General features: G+C 49.0%; 1 long non-coding RNA gene across 5 annotated transcripts in view; it reads right to left on the bottom strand.

Moving 5' to 3' along the window:
- Positions 1-10,923: 10,923 nt before the first annotated feature.
- Positions 10,924-15,568, bottom strand: part of LOC128117020 (uncharacterized) — a 7,223-nt gene continuing 2,578 nt past the window's right edge. Inside the window, exons 4-6 of one of the 5 annotated variants that reach the window (XR_008220681.1) lie at positions 14,173-15,530; positions 13,907-13,997; positions 10,924-13,762 (exon numbers count right to left, since the gene is read on the bottom strand). This is a non-coding gene — a long non-coding RNA (uncharacterized LOC128117020). Of the gene's footprint in view, positions 15,531-15,568 lie in introns of all 5 variants that reach the window. The other 4 variants (XR_008220680.1, XR_008220679.1, XR_008220678.1 and 1 more) reach the window with 4 other exon arrangements.

The raw sequence follows: 15,568 nt of genomic DNA, 5'->3' as shown, positions 1-15,568 counted from the left end.
CGGCGCCCGGCGCTCCGCCCCCAGCCCGCCCCCCGGTGCCGCCGGCACAGCGCCCTCCCCGGCCGGAGGCCGCTCGCGACACAAGCTTGACCCGGCCACCGCGGCTTGGCAAAGGCCGGCGACCCCTGGTGGAAGAGCAGGGTCCTGAGCTCATCCCCAGACCCCAGCTACCTAGCGGGTCCTTGGCGGGCCTGGAAATAAGGCTTTACCCGAGCCAGCTGCAATGGTTACTTTTTAAATTCTAAAATAGGTTTTGAAATCTTTTGAGATAGGGTCCCTCTACGGAGCCTTGGCTGTCTTGGAATTCTCTATGTAGACCAGGCTGGCTTGGAACTCACAGAGACCCCCCCCTGCCTCTGCCTCCTGAGTTCTGAGATTAAATTTTGAATGGGAAACTCAACAGCATATAAGATTTAAGATTAAAATTTCTAGTTGCGACTGTAGAAACTAGCCAGGTATACTGGCACATGCCTTTAAACCGGCAGGAGCAGAGGCAGAGAGGCAGGCAGATCTCTGTGAGTTCGAGGGCAGCTAGAGCTAGACAATGAGATCCAGTCACAAACCCAAAACAAACAACAAGGAAAAAACATCAGCTGGGTGTGATGGCCCATACATATAATCCGGGCACTTGGGGAAAAAAGTGACCAAGGCAAGGGAAACTCTGTCGGGGATGGGTGGGTGGGGGCCGGGGGCACAAAACCAACCTGGACAGCTGGTTTGATTCCCTGGCTGCCCCTAAATTAATAAGTAAAATTTAAAAAAAAAAACCTAAATTCTTTCCACGAACTAGGAGGTGGTGGTGCACGCCTTTAATCCCAGCACTCAAGAGGCAGAGGCAGGTGGATCTCTGGGCATTCTGGGAGTTCAAGGCCAGCCTGGTCTATAGAATGAGTTCTAGGACAGCCAGAGATACACAGAAAAACCCTGTCTCAAACAAAACAAAACAAAACAAAAAATTCTTTCTACCCATATTCCTAAGCCGTGAGTCCTCTCCCCGAAGAGTCACATACATCACACAAGATTGCTCCACACGCTCGTCACTTTTCCCTTTCGTCTTCACAACTTTCACTCCCAAATTCCTTGCGAGCTTGTCTTGGCCTCTGCAGGGCATCCATGGCAGAATTCCACGGTTCCCACTAGCCCAGCTTCATAAATGTGTACTGCTAACAGGAAAAGTCAAAGCAGAAGCCGCGCTCTGCACCCCAGGACCCAGAATCCTCTGGCGGGTCCAACCACACTCCCACATCCCCCTCAGTGTAAGAAACTAGAATTCCTTGCAAACATTTCCTCTCACTGCAACAGTTACTACAAACGTTGTGGTCTAAAGCAACACAAATGTATTACAGACCAGAGGTCAAGGGTCCAAAGAGAAGTGTCATTGTACTAAAAGTAAGGAGACTCCAGAGCAGCCTCCCCAGGGAGGTGGCAGGGAGCAGCTGTTTGCCTGCTATTCCAGCTTCTGGGCAGTGCAGACACGCTGAGACTCCCTGTCCTCTCCCCCTCCCTCTTGCTGAGACTCCCTGCCCTCCCCCCCCCCCCCCCCCCCCCCGCCCTTTCTCTTGTAAGGACAACAGTAATCCAAGCTAATCTCTCCATCTCAAGATCCTTAATTTCCTCACTTCAGCAAAACTCCTGCAAGGTACTCCCTGCTCGCAGGAGCTTGTAGGGACTCAGATGCGGACGTCTTCAGGACTGCTGTTCTGCCTGATTCGCCCTTCTAGAATATCAAGTCCATGACCAGCAGTGGTGCCAGTTTCATGGGCACCAACACCTAGCAGAGTGTCCCAAACCCCCTTAATAAACATCTGTTGAACAGATCCCTCTGAATGACTTAGGTGAGCAGTAAAGAACAAGGAAGTGTATCACACTCAAGCAGCCCAAGTAGGAATGATCAGTGGCTAAGCAAGTGGTATAAGCCACATTTGCCTGACTCCAAAATAATCTGGGGCCGGGCAGTAGTGTCACACGCCTTTAATCCCAGCACTTGGGAGGCAGAGGCAGGTGGATCTTTGTGAGTTCAAGGCCAGCCTGGGCTACAGAGTGAGTTCCAGGAAAGGTGCAAAGCTACACAGAGAAACCCTGTCTCGAAAAACCAATATATATATATATATATATATATATATATATATGTATGTATGTATCCAAACTAATCCAGTGCCCTTCTTGCTTACTCAAATTTCAATGTTGAAGTGCTTTTGTTTGTTTTGATTGATTGGTTTAGGTGCCTTTTGAATTTTGAGACAAGGTCTCACTATACAGACGAGGCTGGATTTGACATTGCTTTGTCAGCCTAGGCTGGCTTCAAAGTCAAAACCTCCAGCCCAGCCGCCGGGGTACTAGAATTACAGCGTGAGCCACCACACCTGGCTTGAAGTATTTTTTTAACAAGGAATGGTTTTGATGCACAAGTTCATTTCGACCCTCTTGTGGGCGGCAGGTGGAGATGAAGTGCTCGTTGCTCAGAGGAATGGAGCCTAGAAGTCCAGAGCGCTGCTGTAGATGGCCACGGGGCTAGCCGGGATGGACAATATCCTGGGAATTAGGAGCAGTCTGCATGAAGACAGCCCTGAGGGAAGCATGCACAGTGGAATGTTCTGAAAGCAGTAACAGGTTTTTTGTTTTGTTTTGGTTTGTTTTGCTTGTAGCTGGACTGTTGGATTTGAAGGGGAGTGGTGGATTTTGAGCTTGGAGACTGAATATGCAGAGCCTTGCAACATTGCCTCCCTTCCCACGGCCTGGAGTAACTGTGTTCTAGAAATATGGCCTGGTGGTACTGTGAAGAGGGCCTGCCTGAGAAAGCCTGGAAGCAGAAAGATCAGTGGGATATGTTCTTCCCACTTCAGTACAATGGTTACTGGGTCTGTGAAATGGAGACAGACAGCCGCCATACCCACTTCAAAGAGTTCTGAGGAGCAGTCGGCGCTTGGCCAACTGCCTGGCACACCGTGGGTTCTCAGGAAAAGCCAGGAAGCGTAATTAGTAGCAGCCAAAAGTGGCCCTGGCAAGAGCTGGTTCGGGCAGAGAAGAAGGGAAAGAAGGAACCGATTCTAGAAATAGTTAAGTCACTTTAACCTAGAAGATCGGGTGTTAATTCATTTGCATGGTAGGCAGGAACGAGGAGGGCGAAAGTCCTGTGAGTGTCGGAAGGTGGTGAGTAGCTTGTATGGAGAGTGAAGTTTTGCAAGACAATAATAAGATGATTATGTAACAGTGGCCTGGGCCCAGGCTGTACAAAGGGGGCAAAGCTCGGCTGAAGTGTATATGTATATAGCGAAATGTGGGGAAAGAAAGGGGCTATTAAAAGACTGGAGACGCTAGACTCAGGGTCTAGGTCCTCCTCATAACTCAAAGCTACCCAAAATAACTCTCTGCCGCACAGAAAATAAGTCTCTATCTGTGCTGTGCAGTGGGGGCCCCTAGTGACATGTTGCCTTTGAGTGTGTGATATACGGCTAGTGTGACCGCTGAGCTTCCACTTACGTCTAAGTTTAAGTAAAATAGCTGCACATGGCAAAGGGGTCACAGCATGAGACAACACAGCTTGAAATGCTCAGGACTCCTGTTGCTCCATGCTTCTAGAGGGAAGGACGATGACCCTTCCTGGGTCTGTCATCAACACTCACGTGAAGGAGCTCAACACAGTAATGTACGAGCAAGTCACTAATGCTGTGGCAGGGACTGTCTGTTGTCACTGTTAGAAAAGGGTCACAAGACATGAGCTACGCCTCAAGGAGACGAGTTAGACTGTCACGTCTAGATTACAAAAAGCTTCTTGCAGAAGAGGCCCACCGGCACAGTTATTTCTAGTGGTGTGCCAGCTGGTTTTATGTCAACGTGACACAAGCTAGAGCTATCTGCAAGGATGGGACTCAATTGAGAAAATGCCTCCATGAGATCCACCTGTAGGGCAATTTCTTAATTAATGATTACGGGTGGAGGACCCAGCCCATGGTGGGTGGTACCATTCCAGGGCTGGTGGTCCTGAGTTCTGTAAGAAAGCAGGCTGAGCAAGCCATAACGAGCAAGTCGGTAAGCAGCACCCCTCCATGGCCTCTGCATCAGCTCCTGCCTCCAGGTTTTGGTACTGTCTTTAGTTCCTGTCCTGACTTTGTTCAGTGATGAACAGTGATGTATAATTGGAAGTCAAATAAACCCTTTTCTGCCCGAATTTTTGGTCATGGTGTTTCATCCTAGCAATAGTAACCCTAACTAAGACAAGCAGTGAAGTGTAGGATAATTGAGATCTTCTCTGGAGAGGAAGGAAGGAAGGCCTGTGGAACCTCAAAGCACATGGGTAACACACACACACACACACACACACACACACACACACACACAGTCTTCCCACATCAGCTTCTTTCTGTGTCATTCAGAGAGCAGACGCCCATCCCAACCAGGACAGATAACCTGGTCCCCCTTAAGACAGTTACTCTCCTTGTCTACAGCAGAGACCACCAATACCCAAATGCCTCTTCAGGGCACATCACCTACTCTTTAATCCCAGAACTGATACAGAAATGATGAAAAACGCCGGGTGGTGGTGGTGAACGCCTTTACTCGGGAGGCAGAGCCAGGTGGATCTCTGTGAGTTCAAGGCCAGCCTGGTCTACAGAGTGAGTTCCAGGAAAGGCACAAAGCTACACAGAGAAACCCTGTCTCAAAAAACCAAAAAAAAAAAAAAAAAAAAAAAAAAAAGAAGTGATGAAAAAGAGGTAGATTTAATCCAAAAAAACAACTGTTAATCTTGTATATTTTACAGAAGTATGGATTTTAGTTTATTGAATCAAACTTAAAGTTAATTTTGTTATACTGTATGGATATTTCTACTCTTCTTTAAGATATTATGTTTATGCAGTTCATTTTAAAATGTAATATATAGTTAAAAAATACAAATTAAGGGTTGGGGATTTAGCTCAGTGGTAGAGTGCTTGCCTAGCAAGCACAAGGTCCTGGGTTCGGTCCTTAGCTCCGGAAAAAAAAAAACCCACAAATTAATAGTCGTCTATAATAGTCAAACTTATAGTCATATTAATTAGGTTTTCTAGATATGCAGAGGTATATTTCAGGTAGATAATCTTCAAACACTTCAAAGACCTACAGAATATGGCATTTAAAATGTTTTAAGAACTTAGACAATGAGACACATCTGCTCCTGGCAGCACCAATTACTTCAAAGAGGATGATGGGCATCAAAGAAACTTGTTATGGAGTTTGCTTACCATGTGTAAAAGGCTAGTCCTTTGGGAAAGAGACTGCTCTTGCCTGGACTGCTTGACTGTATGTTGTATAAATTGAGCATGCAGTTCTCATAAGAAAATGACCACCGAACTTTGTCAAAACAAGGCAGGATGGTCCTTCAGGTTCCTGCTTCACAGAAGAAACTGCCAGACATTCTGCAGGACACAGAGAAAAGTGATTGATGAATTTTGCCAAAATAGAGAGAACAGTCCTTCAAATTTCCTGCTTCACTGAATTCTGCCAGAGACTCTAGGCCTGTAGGCTGAAGATAGATGCCCCAACATATAGAGAAACTTTGAGTGACTGTCCAGGCAGCCAGATGTCTCTGTCACTTCTAGAATTTTGGAAGTTGCTTACAATGCACTTTTGTTTACTTAGGTAATATTATATCCTTCTGGGGTCTTTGATGGAGTTGAAAAGTAGATAGTTATAATTACAGTTTTCCTTAGTTATGGCAAAAGGTAAATTAGATATAAAACCTTAGACTCACAAAAATAGGATAGATGATAGAATATTTTCTTTAATTTTGCCAAATAAAAATAGACTAGGTACTATAACTGCAATTCTTGCTTGATAACTGTTTTGTTATGTATAATTTTACTACATTAAAGTTAAAACCTTCCTTTTTTATTAGACAGAAAAGGGGAAGTGCTGTGGGATAGTCTTTCTGTATACTGTGAATGTGTGTTGCTACTATTGGTTAATAAAGAAGCTGTTTTGGCCTATGGTAAGGCAGGTTATAGCCAGGTGAGATATCCAAGAAAGATACAGGGAGAAGAGGTAGAGTCAGGGCAGATGCTATCCAGCTGCCCAAGGAGCAAGATGCCAGCAGACTGGTAATGTCATGGCTATGTGGCAATATTTAGTATAATAGAAATGGGTTAATTTAAGATGTAATAGCTAGCTAGCAATAAGCCTGAGCCATAGACCAAACAGTTGGTAATTAATATTAAGCCTCTGACTGGTTGTTAGGGAACAGGCAGGCAGGAGAGAACTCAGGAGGCAGAGGCAGGCAGGTCTCTATGAGTTCTAGGTCAGCCTACATAACAGGTTCCAAGACAGCCAGGGATCATAGAGACACTGTCTTTAAAATGTCTATATTTTAAAAGTAATCATTGCAGCTGGCTCAGGTAAAGGCATATTTCCAAGCCCACCAAGGCCCTTCTACCCTGACCTACTAGGTGCATCTGAGTTGAATCAATGAATGCCACGGATTCTTGAGCATTGGAGTGTAGGCAGAAACAGCACATGCCATTTCTAGGCAAGACTCATAAACATCTCCTATATGTCCTGAATTCCCTCCTTCTATTGTGATGGCCCCAGAGACTGTACGAAAGTGTTAAGTGTTGAAAGACTGACTCTGCAGGTCAGGAGTAAATGGATGGGGCAGATGCAGCCCTTCTGTCTCCCCAGGTCTTCACTGGATCCTACAATGACTGTGGTACATCTTTATTGGGGGCACGGCTGAGATTTGGGGGTCGCTTTTACCATTGGTCTTATCATCATGTCACTTCCGCCATCTACTTGTCTTGACCCCTGGTCTCTAAAGTCACTTTTGAACTTTCCCATCAATGTCAGTAACTCCCTTTTGTGGACATCCTGCCTCCTAAGAAATTCCTTCCTTACCCGCCCCCCAAGACACATACCAGACATTTTTCCTCCTCTGTAGTACTAGGACTACACCCATTGAACTATCTTCCAGACAACTGAGCTAATGGTCTTCTGAGGGCCTCCTCCTCTCTACCCTGAATTCCTCACGGAGGAACCTCTGATGTTCTCTGGGGGCACATCCTTGTTTCCCGAGGCTCCACACCTTAGTCTTGGTGTTACTCACAAGCCTCCTCTATACCTCACTCTCTCTTGAAACACCTTAGCATACCTAGTTGAATCTACCCTGTCCTCTGTTCGCATCCCAGGGCCAACATCATGACCACCTACCACAGCCGCTTAGCTGACCCCAGTTTGCTCATTTCCCTTTAAATCCTGTTTTTACCCAGTACCACAATATAGTACTCCCTCTCTCAATCCTTGTCTAGCTCCCCATAGCACATAAATAAACTGATTGTCATAGATAAACACCTTGTCAGTTCCTATCAGCTTTGTTAGCTCACTGAGGTTTCTTTAAAGCCTCACGTGTGTTCCTAGCCCTGAGCCTTGGCACCTTGTATCCAGAAAGCTCTTTGAAGGCTTCTAATATTGGTCATCATTCTGAAGAACCAGCCTGCCTCCATTTTAGGCTTAAAAGACATCTTATAGGAAGGGAAAACTACGTTCATTCCTGTTTATGATTAACTCTGTTTCTCAAGGATTGGGCTGTGCCCCACCTGTAACCTTAACTACAGATGGTTCTACACTGTCTGTTCCAGGAAATGGCAATGATGTCTTTGTTTCTAAAAGTTGTTTATAACCATCTTGCAACCCTACCTTTGTTTCAAAAGGTTATTTGTCCACCTATGACTAGCTTGTTATGATGACTAGTTGTTATGACTACCTTGTTATGCCCACCTTGCGACCATATCTTTGTTTTAGGAGGTCATTATGACTAACTTGTTATGCTTATGTTCTGCTCCTGAAACCCCGCCTATTTTGCCCACCAAATCCCCCATTTGTAAACTCCCTTCCCCTGAGCTATAAAAGCCTTGTCTTCCTCACATCCAATGCTGACCTCTCCAACTCTGCCTTAGGGGGAGGCAGCCTTTGTACATGAATAAAAATGTTTGCTTGCCGGGCGGTGGTGGCGCACGCCTTTAATCCCAGCACTCAGGAGGCAGAGGCCGGCGGATCTCTGTGAGTTCCAGACCAGCCTGGTCTACAAAGCAAGTTCCAGGAAAGGCGCAAAACTACACAGAGAAACCCTGTCTCGAAAAACCAAAAAATAAAATAAAAAATAAAAAAGTTTGCTTTAATTAACTGCTTGCTTTAATTAATTGGCCATCATGAGTTGGTGGTCTTCTCTTCCCATGTTTGGAATTAACACATTCAAGTCTCAACTCAAATGTTCCTTTGTCAGAAAGGCTATTTCAGACGCCCTCTCTAAAACAGGACACCCCCATAATACTTGTCACTCTATTAAGGGTTCCAGGGATTGAACTCTGGTCACCAGGCATGGCAGCAAGCATCTTTGATCTCTAAACCATCTTGATGGCTGACTTTTCCTGCTTTACAAATAAAAGCCATACATCCCAAGAAGCCCCTCAGTCTAGAGCAGCAGTTCTCAACCTGTGGGTCACGACCCCTTCTGAGGAAGTCGAACGACTTTTTCACAGGGGCCACTTAAGACCAACAAAACACAAGTATTTACATTTTGATCCATAACAGTAGCAAAATTACAGTTATGAAGTAGCAACAAAAATACGTTTATCTGGCCGGGCGGTGGTGGCGCACGCTTTTAATCCCAGCACTCGGGAGGCAGAGCCAGGCGGATCTCTGTGAGTTCGAAGCCAGCCTGGGCTACCAAGTGAGTTCCAGGAGAGGCACAAAAGCTACACAGAGAAACCCTGTCTCGAAAAACCAAAAAAAAAAAGAAAAAATACTTTTATGGCTGGGGGGTCACCACGACATGAGGAACCGTGTTAAAAGGGCTGTAGCATTAGGAATGTTGAGAACCCTGGGCTAGAACAAGTCATAAGGATTAGTCCTGTTTCCCAGGGGCCTAGGTAGCAATAATTAAGGGACAGACTAGCTGTCCGTACAGAATTATTCCATCCTGGCTCTAGGGGGCAACCTTCCCCAGCCTTGAACTTTCATATTCAGCTACGCAGGTCCACTAAAACCTTGTAGACCTAAATTTAGCTTGTGAGTTTTCTTAGATTCTTCTGCCCAGACCTTACCTCATCACCCTGTCCTCCCTTATCCCCAAGGAGTTCAGAGCTGAAGGCCTTGGTTATGCCAGCCCAATGCTGTGCCTGACCCAGGGGAGGGGGACCTAGCTTTCTCTCTCTCCACTTCTGATTGTTTGTTTGTTTGAGACAGGGTTTCTCTGTGTAGTCTTGGCTGTCCTGGATCTCCCTCTGTAGACCAGGCTGGCCTCGAACTCACAGAGATCCGCCTGCCTCTGCCTCCATACCTGTCTATCTCTCCCTACTTCCGCATTGCCATCTTCGTCCTGAGGTCAGGCCTGTGGACCAGAGAACTTCAGAAAGAACTGGCTTAGAAAGGAAGCTGCGGGAAGCTGTTCGCAGGGAGGGTCCCAGTCACTGAGCACCCCAGCTTTTGAGGCTCCAGGAAGGACCCAGATTCAGGGATATCTTGGCCTTAGAATGCTGCTCCACAGGGCTGGGGTGACCGTCTGCTCCTCAAACAGGATCTTAGAGCTGGAATGGAACTACTTGAGTCCTTCACTTCTTGCCTGGAAGCCTAGAGCTCTGTTCTCAACCTCAACCTGGAGCGGTGGTTCTCAGCCTTCCTAACGCTGCGACCCTTTGATACAGTTCCTCATGTTGTGGTGACCCCCAACCATAAAATTATTTTCATTGCTGCTTTATAACTGTAATTTTGCTACTATTGTGAACTGTAATGTAAATATCTGTGTTTTCGGGTGGTCTTTAGGTGACCCCTGTGAAATGGTCATTTGACACCCCCCACCCCTCCAAAGAGTCGCCACCTACAGGTTGGGAACCACCAGCCTAGAGGTTCTCTCAGAGGCCAGGATGATGAGTGAAAAGATGCCAGTCAGAAGCCACAGTCACTTTGACAGAAGCTAAAAGGGCATCAGGAGGCAGGGGATGATGTTACAACCACTGTAGCCACCTAGGGAGAGCATCATGAGGCCCCAGCCATAGGACCCGGCTGAATCTCTCCTTCCCTTTCCTTGGGAGTATGGAATGTTGATGTTTGGGAAGCAGAGGGCAGGTAAATCCTGTGTTTACCTCAACATGGACTGCAGCCTGGGGGCTATGGCGCTGATTCACTTGGGTGAGTCCGGTGAGTCCCCGGAGGCTGAAGGGGGCGGAGGAAGAGTCAGGCTGCAGCTGTGAGGTGGAAGGGCAGTCACCAAAGCCTGGCACACAGAAGGATGAAGACTCACACCCACCGAGACTGGAATTTGGGATGGGTTCATTACATGAGCAGGCAGATCCCTGGTCATGAGGGCAGGGGTGAGTCAAGGACTAGACATTGGTTCTTGCTTCTTCCAGAGTAGGGATTCAAGAATGGCACCTGAGGGAGGTCTAAGTGGCCATGCTTGATGACCCCTTCTGGAGGGGGAAAGGATGCACCAGCAATTCGGGGGGAAGGGAGGGGGAGGCAATAGAAGTACAGCTATGCCATGAGCTGGGTGGAAAGGAACAAAGATAGACCCATGGGGGAGCCACAAGGGAGGTGGAAGGGACCAGTGGAAGGAAAGAGGGAACCTCACTGACACCTCTCACATCAGAGCACCACACACACACACACACACACACACACACACACACACACACACACACGCTCGCGCACTGCTTTGAGCATGAGCGATACAAAGCCTGAATTCAGCAGAACTACTGTAGCAGGTAAGAGGTTTGCAGGGATCCCGTAAGCCATTTCCTGCTCAGTGACCACTGATTTTTCCCCCAGAGGACCCTGGGAATAGTGCGTAGCAGGCTGAGTTCCAGGAATGGGGCAGGGAATATGGAGTTCCAGGGGAAGCCTGTCTTAATTAGGGTTTCTACGGCTACAACGCAATACCATGACCAAAAAGTAAGCTGGGGAGGACAGGGTTTATTCAGCTGACACGTCCACATTGCTGTTCATCAATGAAGATGTCAGGACAGGAACTCACACAGGGCAGGAACCTGGAGGCAGGAGCTGATGCAGAGGCCATGTAGGGGTGCTGCTTACTGGCTTGCTTCCCCTAGCTTGCTCAGCCTGCTCTCTTATAGAACCCAAGACCAGCAGCCCAGGGATGGCACTACCCACATGGGCTGGGCCCTCCCCCATTGATCATCAATTGAGAAAATGCTTTATAGCTGGATTTCATGGAGACATTTCCTCAACTGAGGCTGTTTCCTCTCTGATGACTCCAGCTTGTGTCAAGTTGACCCAGGAAACGAGCCAGTACAAAGCCTGATGCAGGTAGGGACCTGCAGGGGAAGCAAGTGGGTAGTGGCTGCATTCTGTAATGGCTCCCAGGTCCATTAGGGCATGTCCATGAAAGCCTGAAGAGTCTGGGCAGTCAAGGAGGTCAGGCTAGCATTCTAGTCACTCCTGCAATGTGTCTACATGGAGCATATGGCTGGCCCGCCCCTCCCCCTGAAGGTAAAGAACCTCGAGGAAAAGGAGGAGGAAGAAGAGGGTGAGGCTGGGGAGCAGAGAGCACTCCCTGTAGTCCTAAAGTTTTGGGAAGTCTGAACAGCTGAGACTGCTGGTCGTCTGCGGCGGTCCATCCCAGGCATGGTCGTCTGCGGCGGTCTCTCCGGTCTCTCCGTTGGAATTACAGACTTCCCTTTGGCTCTCTGCTTCCTTCTCTGGCTTCCATCTTTACACCTCCCCTGGTCTCTGATCAGGGCCTCTCTGAAGGGAGGAAATGGGCAGTGGATCTGGTGCCAGGAAGTCTTGGACTGTGCAACTTCCTCTCTGGCCCCAGCATTTCCTGAGTGGGATTTGGGGGCAGGATTGGGGCAGCTCTGGTGCTGGAAAGAGATTCTATTTCTGGCCCGAATGCCAAGTTGTCTTCATTGCCTTGTTCCTCCCTCCCCGACCCTAGCCAGTACTCTGGGGACAACTGAAGCAACCCAGCAGGCTGGCCTGTGACACAGGACTGGATATTTCATGAGGTCCACCTCACAGGACTTCTCTCCTGGGTCCTACAGCCACCACCCTGCCAGCAGCCAAAAGCAGACAGCAGGGAAGGCTGGACAGAGTCCCAAGGCTCAGCATAGGTGAGGACGGGAACAGTTGAGCCACAGGTTAAAAAAGTCTGGGAACACTGGAGGAGGGGCCCTGAGAGGAGGGGGTGGTCTGCAGGTGACCAGGTGGTCAGCTGTGGGGAGGAGGGGAGCTGTGTCAGCTGAGGAAAGCAGAAGGGACTGGAAGGAGGGGAAGTGGCCACCACTGGAGTGGCCATTTCTGAGCACTGACCATTCAAGGTCAAACAGGATGTCTCCAGAGCATTTGGCGCCTGCCTGTGTGTGTGTGTGTGTGTGTGTGTGTGTGTGTGTGTGTGTGTGTGTGTCCTTTCTCTGTTTCCCCTCCTCCTTGAGAAGCAAAAGCCGGGACTAGGAAGAGGTGGCTCTCCTCTGCATTTTTGTGTAACACAAGTTTTCTGAGTAACTGGCCTGCTCTCTGCTGCAGGCACCTCGAGACTTAAGCCTTGTGTCTTCCGTGAGCCTGTCCTCTCCCACAGGCTCTCCATCCTTTGGTCTTCACCTCAGGTCTTCTCAGTGATGGTTTCCTTGCCCCTCTCTCACTGATCTTGAGCACCAGCTGGAAGCATGTCCAGCCCCCAGACCTGCCTGTAAAGCCTGCCTGCCCATTTCCCCAACTTAGGGAAGGCAGCGACCAGCTTTCTTCTGCTCACATCACTGCCCAAAGTGGCCCACGAGTGACTGGCTCTGACCTGTTAGTCCTAGGAAGGTTTGGCTTCGCGCCCGTGGACATTCCAGCTCCCTGCTTCTGCCCCCACCCCAGGAATGGGCAGGAGAGGAGATGAGTAACTGAACTGGAACCACTCCTGAGAGAAGGAGCCTAGGAAAAGATTTAGAGGACTTTACAGAGCCAGGAGGCGGAGTCCGGATAAGGGGGGCCTGGGTGCTTGTCTTCATCTTTCCCCATGATTGCTTAGCGATAGCCAAGGTAGAAGTCCAGAGACCCTGGGAGGGGGCTGGCATCGGGCATGAACCCCTCTACTGTTTATTTAGGGTCGGTCTCCAGGCTGCCTCTTTTCTGCAGTCCCTTTGAAGGCCAACAGTTAACAACTTCTTTCACCCTCAAATGATGTGGCTAAAGCTTGTGAGTGACGTCAGCAGCACGGGACACGAGAGGAGGGAATAAGGAAGCATGAAGGAAGGGAACACCTTGAAAACAAACGGACTGAATCAACCCTTCTCACTGCCCCACATCTGCAGGTCCTCAGCAGGCAGTGCCTGATTTCCAGGGTTCCCCTTGACTTCATCTCCATCTGTAATCATGAAGCAAGCATCTCTTTATGCCAGATACTATGCTGATTAGGGAGACTGATCAGATTAGTGTGGGAGGGAGATGAAAAGATAACCCCACTGGACTTTATGTTCCCAAAGCCTTGGTTGGTTGGTTTTTTTTTGTCTGTCTGTCTCTCTCTCTGAGGCAGGGTCTCTGGTAGTCCAGGCTGGCCTTGAACTTGCTATGTAGCTGATGACAACTTTGGACCCTTTATTCTCTTGCCTCCTCCACTTCCCCAGGGCTGGGGTTACAGGCATGTACCACAACTCACGTATTCGGTGCTGGTGATGGAGTCCAGAGCTCTGTGCATGCTGGGCAAGCGCTCTGTCGACTGGGCTAGCCCACCAGCCTGTTCCCAGCGTTTGGGGGTGGCATCTGCTACCCAGTCTTACAGCACCGTTCCTGGCAACTGCGGTAAATGTCGAATGGATTCGAGATTTTTATTAATGGCCCTGAGGGACGACACTGAAGGATGAGGGAGGCGAGACAGGGGTAGCCATGGGGGGAGGCGGTTGAAGATGTACTAGACAGGAATATGGCTGTCATTACATACCCAAGGATGGCCCTACAATTAGCCATTAGGGTAACCTTGGGCACATTTCTTCACCTCTCTGTGCTCCAGTTCCCTTACTTGCAAATACAAGCTGTAGGGGAAAGAAAATGGCATTTAGGAGAGCTACCACTAAGATGAGTGGGCTGCCCACAGTAACTGCTGAGACCACCACTGGGCTGGAGCAGCTGCCCTCGGGAAAGGAGAGGCGTGCTCTTGGTTGAACCAACCACCCAGGCGACTGATTGGCTGGAGGAGAAGGGCGCTACCTTACAGGTTTCTTGCTTAGATGGTGGCAGGACTCCAGGAGCTGAGAGGCCCAAGGAAGGGGAGGAGCCCCCTGGGGCAGGAAGGGAGTGCTGGACACGTGGAGTTTTGAGGCTCCAGCACAAATCCAGGAAGCTGTGGGCTCAGTGTGTGCAAAGTCAGCCAAGAGGCCTAGCTGGAAGTGACACAGTCTAGAGTCAGAGCCTGGTTCTCAGACTCTCCCTCAGCAATCCCACCTCCATGCCCAGTCCCCAGGAGAGCTACCATTCGCCTGAAGAGACAGACAAGTCCTAGGGGACCTGTATTCAGGCAGAAGCTCGCTGAAGGGACAGCCTGTTATCAAATGGATTTGATGTGCCTCTCCCATCACCTGTCTGTTCCTTTCTGAGCACCAGAGCCAGAAGGCCCAGGGCATTCTATCTTTAAAGTAGGACTGCACAGATTCAATGGACCCTTGGGTAGAATCACTCAGTGCTCTACTGCTCTCCAGTTGGAAGACCTTGAGCACATTATTTAACATCTTGGAGCCTCAGCTTCCTCATCTGAAAAATGGGAAAATGATAATGCCATTTCACAGGACAATTAGGTGGATGTATATGAAGTATTCAGAACAGGGCCTAGTGCATGCTAACTCTATTATTGATCTGTCCAAGACACCTGCTGGGCATGTAATGACAGTTGGGGAGGGTGGATGCCGCCACAGGACACGGCATGATCACCTCCAAGATGAGCCATCTGGCCTGGGTGTCTTCTTCAGACATCCTTGCCCATCCCCTGACCCTCCGGGTCTCAGCCTCAATGGAACATCTAACGAGCAGTAATTGCACTGGCTAGGTCCCATCCCTCAATCCCGAGAAGACCCATTGCTCTGACAGGCGGCAGGAAACCTGACTCCCGCTAAGAAGGGACATCTAATCCTTTGGGTGGCTCTGGCCACCAGTGACGAGGTAAGCACAAAAGCCAGCATTGTGGCTTCCTAGGTCGGAGAGGATGAGGGCAGGATGAGGCCAATAAGTTTGGGACAGCCATTGTTGCCCATCTGAATGTCCTTCTTCGGCTGCTTCCTGTGTATTCACTACTTCTCTCGCTGCCGTGACAAAGGCAACATAAGAGCAAGGGTCTGAGTCACCGTTTGAAGGTCCAGGCCATCAAGGAGAAGGCATGGTGACAGGAGCATTAGCTGGTCACATCGCACTGGCAGTCAGGAAGGGTGAACGTGGCGCTCAGCTCACTTTGGCCTTTTCGTTCACGGAGGGACCCTGGTCTGCGGGGACGGTGCTGCCCTCATTCGAAGTGGGTCTTATCTCTAAAAACACCTTCAAAGGTGCCCAGAGGTTTGCCCCTCAGGTGCTTCTGAGTCCTGTCAGATGGATAATGAATATTGGTGTCATACCCTGC

This window comes from Peromyscus californicus, unplaced genomic scaffold, assembly GCF_007827085.1.
Source record: "Peromyscus californicus insignis strain IS unplaced genomic scaffold, ASM782708v3 Scaffold_20__1_contigs__length_68692818, whole genome shotgun sequence".
Lineage (NCBI taxonomy): Eukaryota > Metazoa > Chordata > Mammalia > Rodentia > Cricetidae > Peromyscus > Peromyscus californicus.
This window is presented reverse-complemented; position numbering and strand designations above follow the sequence as displayed.